The sequence below is a fragment of the Rhopalosiphum maidis genome, chromosome 4 (assembly GCF_003676215.2).
Source record: "Rhopalosiphum maidis isolate BTI-1 chromosome 4, ASM367621v3, whole genome shotgun sequence".
NCBI classification, from domain to species: Eukaryota; Metazoa; Arthropoda; class Insecta; order Hemiptera; family Aphididae; genus Rhopalosiphum; species Rhopalosiphum maidis.
In genome coordinates, this window is record NC_040880.1 from 22,827,466 (window position 1) to 22,833,778 (window position 6,313).

Sequence of the window (6,313 nt, forward strand, 5' to 3'; positions counted from 1 at the left end):
ATTATTTTTTTTCAGTGGTCTTCGTCACTTTTTGAAGGCAATCGTTACTTTTTGACTATTTCGCTGTAAAAAACTGATTTTAGTCGTTTTTGGTGTTCAAATCGTGCATGAAGCTTTAGCAAATGTTATATCGTGCGTGAGGGACCGTCGGTCTACATTTTTATGCAAAAAAATTTTCGAATTTCCAAGTATAAACTACTTGGATCCAACTATAACTACTTTTTTGAAAAAACCTGTTGTGCAAGTTTTTAAGGTGAAATATTAGTTTTTGTAGTTTGAAACATCACACGTATGTTCAGTAGTATCGCCGAATCAGGTTATGCGCAAAAAAACAGGAAACATTTGACATTTTATTTTTTCGGTGGTCTTCGTCACTTTTCGAGGGCATTCGTTACTTTTTGATTATTTCTCCGTAAAAAACTGATTTTAGTCGTTTTTGGAGTTCAAATCGTACATGAAGCTTTCGCAAATGTTATATCGTGCGTGAGGGACCGTCAATCTATATTTTTATGCGAAAAAATTTTCGAATTTCCAAATATAAACTACTTGGATCCAACTATAACAACTTTTTTGAAAAAACCTGTTGTGCAAGTATTCAAGGTGAAGTATTCGTTTTTGTAGTTTGAAACATCACACGTATGTTCAGTAGTATCGCCGAAACAGGTTATGCGCAAAAAAACGAGAAACATTCAAAATTATTTTTTTTCAGTGGTCTTCGTCACTTTTTGAAGGCATTCGTTACTTTTTGACTATTTCGCTGTAAAAAACTGATTTTAGTCGTTTTTGGAGTTCAAATCGTACATGAAGCTTTCGCAAATGTTATATCGTGCGTGAGGGACCGTCGGTCTATATTTTTATGCAAAAAAATTTTCGAATTTCCAAATATAAACTACTTGGATCCAACTATAACTACTTTTTAGAAAAAACCTGTTGTGCAAGTTTTCAAGGTGAAGTATTCGTTTTTGTAGTTTGAAACTTCACACGTATGTTCAGTAGTATCGCCGAAACAGGTTATGCGCAAAAAAACGAGAAACATTCAAAATTATTTTTTTTCAGTGGTCTTCGTCACTTTTTGAAGGCATTCGTTACTTTTTGACTATTTCGCTGTAAAAAACTGATTTTAGTCGTTTTTGGTGTTCAAATCGTGCATGAAGCTTTAGCAAATGTTATATCGTGCGTGAGGGACCGTCGGTCTACATTTTTATACAAAAAAATTTTTGAATTTCCAAATATAAACTACTCGGATCCAATTATAACTACTTTTTTGAAAAAACCTGTTGTGCAAGTTTTTAAGGTGAAATATTCGTTTTTGTAGTTTGAAACATCACACGTATGTTCAGTAGTATCGCCGAATCAGGTTATGCGCAAAAAAACAGGAAACATTTGACATTTTATTTTTTCAGTGGTCTTCGTCACTTTTCGAGGGCATTCGTTACTTTTTGATTATTTCTCCGTAAAAAACTGATTTTAGTCGTTTTTGGAGTTCAAATCGTACATGAAGCTTTCGCAAATGTTATATCGTGCGTGAGGGACCGTCAATCTATATTTTTATGCGAAAAAATTTTCGAATTTCCAAATATAAACTACTTGGATCCAACTATAACAACTTTTTTGAAAAAACCTGTTGTGCAAGTATTCAAGGTGAAGTATTCGTTTTTGTAGTTTGAAACATCACACGTATGTTCAGTAGTATCGCCGAAACAGGTTATGCGCAAAAAAACGAGAAACATTCAAAATTATTTTTTTTCAGTGGTCTTCGTCACTTTTTGAAGGCATTCGTTACTTTTTGACTATTTCGCTGTAAAAAACTGATTTTAGTCGTTTTTGGAGTTCAAATCGTACATGAAGCTTTCGCAAATGTTATATCGTGCGTGAGGGACCGTCGGTCTATATTTTTATGCAAAAAAATTTTCGAATTTCCAAATATAAACTACTTGGATCCAACTATAACTACTTTTTAGAAAAAACCTGTTGTGCAAGTTTTCAAGGTGAAGTATTCGTTTTTGTAGTATGAAACTTCACACGTATGTTCAGTAGTATCGCCGAAACAGTTTGTGCGCAAAAAAACGAGAAACATTCAAAATTATTTTTTTTCAGTGGTCTTCGTCACTTTTCGAGGGCATTCGTTACTTTTTGATTATTTCTCCGTAAAAAACTGATTTTAGTCGTTTTTGGAGTTCAAATCGTACATGAAGCTTTCGCAAATGTTATATCGTGCGTGAGGGACCGTCAATCTATATTTTTATGCGAAAAAATTTTCGAATTTCCAAATATAAACTACTTGGATCCAACTATAACTACTTTTTTGAAAAAACCTGTTGTGCAAGTTTTCAAGGTGAAGTATTCGTTTTTGTAGTTTGAAACTTCACACGTATGTTCAGTAGTATCGCCGAAACAGGTTATGCGCAAAAAAACGAGAAACATTCAAAATTATTTTTTTTCAGTGGTCTTCGTCTCTTTTTGAAGGCATTCGTTACTTTTTGACTATTTCGCTGTAAAAAACTGATTTTAGTCGTTTTTGGAGTTCAAATCGTACATGAAGCATTCGCAAATGTTATATCGTGCGTGAGGGACCGTCGGTCTATATTTTTATGCAAAAAAATTTTCGAATTTCCAAATATAAACTACTTGGATCCAACTATAACTACTTTTTTGAAAAAACCTGTTGTGCAAGTTTTTAAGGTGAAATATTCGTTTTTGTAGTTTGAAACATCACACGTATGTTCAGTAGTATCACCGAATCAGGTTATGCGCAAAAAAACAGGAAACATTTGACATTTTATTTTTTCAGTGGTCTTCGTCACTTTTCGAGGGCATTCGTTACTTTTTGATTTTTTCGCTGTAAAAAACTGATTTTAGTCGTTTTTGGAGTTCAAATCGTACATGAAGCTTTCGCAAATGTTATATCGTGCGTGAGGGACCGTCGGTCTATATTTTTATGCAAAAAAATTTTCGAATTTCCAAATATAAACTACTTGGATCCAACTATAACAACTTTTTTGAAAAAACCTGTTGTGCAAGTATTCAAGGTGAAGTATTCGTTTTTGTAGTTTGAAACTTCACACGTATGTTCAGTAGTATCGCCGAAACAGGTTATGCGCAAAAAAACGAGAAACATTCAAAATTATTTTTTTTCAGTGGTCTTCGTCACTTTTTGAAGGCATTCGTTACTTTTTGACTATTTCGCTGTAAAAAACTGATTTTAGTCGTTTTTGGTGTTCAAATCGTGCATGAAGCTTTAGCAAATGTTATATCGTGCGTGAGGGACCGTCGGTCTACATTTTTATACAAAAAAATTTTTGAATTTCCAAATATAAACTACTCGGATCCAATTATAACTACTTTTTTGAAAAAACCTGTTGTGCAAGTTTTTAAGGTGAAATATTCGTTTTTGTAGTTTGAAACATCACACGTATGTTCAGTAGTATCGCCGAATCAGGTTATGCGCAAAAAAACAGGAAACATTTGACATTTTATTTTTTCAGTGGTCTTCGTCACTTTTCGAGGGCATTCGTTACTTTTTGATTATTTCTCCGTAAAAAACTGATTTTAGTCGTTTTTGGAGTTCAAATCGTACATGAAGCTTTCGCAAATGTTATATCGTGCGTGAGGGACCGTCGGTCTACATTTTTATGCAAAAAAATTTTCGAATTTCCAAGTATAAACTACTTGGATCCAACTATAACTACTTTTTTGAAAAAACCTGTTGTGCAAGTTTTTAAGGTGAAATATTAGTTTTTGTAGTTTGAAACATCACACGTATGTTCAGTAGTATCGCCGAATCAGGTTATGCGCAAAAAAACAGGAAACATTTGACATTTTATTTTTTCAGTGGTCTTCGTCACTTTTCGAGGGCATTCGTTACTTTTTGATTATTTCTCCGTAAAAAACTGATTTTAGTCGTTTTTGGAGTTCAAATCGTACATGAAGCTTTCGCAAATGTTATATCGTGCGTGAGGGACCGTCAATCTATATTTTTATGCGAAAAAATTTTCGAATTTCCAAATATAAACTACTTGGATCCAACTATAACAACTTTTTTGAAAAAACCTGTTGTGCAAGTATTCAAGGTGAAGTATTCGTTTTTGTAGTTTGAAACATCACACGTATGTTCAGTAGTATCGCCGAAACAGGTTATGCGCAAAAAAACGAGAAACATTCAAAATTATTTTTTTTCAGTGGTCTTCGTCACTTTTTGAAGGCATTCGTTACTTTTTGACTATTTCGCTGTAAAAAACTGATTTTAGTCGTTTTTGGAGTTCAAATCGTACATGAAGCTTTCGCAAATGTTATATCGTGCGTGAGGGACCGTCGGTCTATATTTTTATGCAAAAAAATTTTCGAATTTCCAAATATAAACTACTTGGATCCAACTATAACTACTTTTTTGAAAAAACCTGTTGTGCATGTTTTTAAGGTGAAGTATTCGTTTTTATAGTTTGAAACATCACACGTATGTTCAGTAGTATCGCCGAATCAGATTATGCACAAAAAAACAGGAAACATTTGACATTTTATTTTTTCAGTGGTCTTCGTCACTTTTCGAGGGCATTCGTTACTTTTTGATTATTTCTCCGTAAAAAACTGATTTTAGTCGTTTTTGGAGTTCAAATCGTACATGAAGCTTTCGCAAATGTTATATCGTGCGTGAGGGACCGTCAATCTATATTTTTATGCGAAAAAATTTTCGAATTTCCAAATATAAACTACTTGGATCCAACTATAACTACTTTTTTGAAAAAACCTGTTGTGCAAGTTTTCAAGGTGAAGTATTCGTTTTTGTAGTTTGAAACTTCACACGTATGTTCAGTAGTATCGCCGAAACAGGTTATGCGCAAAAAAACGAGAAACATTCAAAATTATTTTTTTCAGTGGTCTTCGTCTCTTTTTGAAGGCATTCGTTACTTTTTGACTATTTCGCTGTAAAAAACTGATTTTAGTCGTTTTTGGAGTTCAAATCGTACATGAAGCATTCGCAAATGTTATATCGTGCGTGAGGGACCGTCGGTCTATATTTTTATGCAAAAAAATTTTCGAATTTCCAAATATAAACTACTTGGATCCAACTATAACTACTTTTTTGAAAAAACCTGTTGTGCAAGTTTTTAAGGTGAAATATTCGTTTTTGTAGTTTGAAACATCACACGTATGTTCAGTAGTATCACCGAATCAGGTTATGCGCAAAAAAACAGGAAACATTTGACATTTTATTTTTTCAGTGGTCTTCGTCACTTTTCGAGGGCATTCGTTACTTTTTGATTTTTTCGCTGTAAAAAACTGATTTTAGTCGTTTTTGGAGTTCAAATCGTACATGAAGCTTTCGCAAATGTTATATCGTGCGTGAGGGACCGTCGGTCTATATTTTTATGCAAAAAAATTTTCGAATTTCCAAATATAAACTACTTGGATCCAACTATAACAACTTTTTTGAAAAAACCTGTTGTGCAAGTATTCAAGGTGAAGTATTCGTTTTTGTAGTTTGAAACTTCACACGTATGTTCAGTAGTATCGCCGAAACAGGTTATGCGCAAAAAAACGAGAAACATTCAAAATTATTTTTTTCAGTGGTCTTCGTCACTTTTTGAAGGCATTCGTTACTTTTTGACTATTTCGCTGTAAAAAACTGATTTTAGTCGTTTTTGGTGTTCAAATCGTGCATGAAGCTTTAGCAAATGTTATATCGTGCGTGAGGGACCGTCGGTCTACATTTTTATACAAAAAAATTTTTGAATTTCCAAATATAAACTACTCGGATCCAATTATAACTACTTTTTTGAAAAAACCTGTTGTGCAAGTTTTTAAGGTGAAATATTCGTTTTTGTAGTTTGAAACATCACACGTATGTTCAGTAGTATCGCCGAATCAGGTTATGCGCAAAAAAACAGGAAACATTTGACATTTTATTTTTTCAGTGGTCTTCGTCACTTTTCGAGGGCATTCGTTACTTTTTGATTATTTCTCCGTAAAAAACTGATTTTAGTCGTTTTTGGAGTTCAAATCGTACATGAAGCTTTCGCAAATGTTATATCGTGCGTGAGGGACCGTCGGTCTACATTTTTATGCAAAAAAATTTTCGAATTTCCAAGTATAAACTACTTGGATCCAACTATAACTACTTTTTTGAAAAAACCTGTTGTGCAAGTTTTTAAGGTGAAATATTAGTTTTTGTAGTTTGAAACATCACACGTATGTTCAGTAGTATCGCCGAATCAGGTTATGCGCAAAAAAACAGGAAACATTTGACATTTTATTTTTTCAGTGGTCTTCGTCACTTTTCGAGGGCATTCGTTACTTTTTGATTATTTCTCCGTAA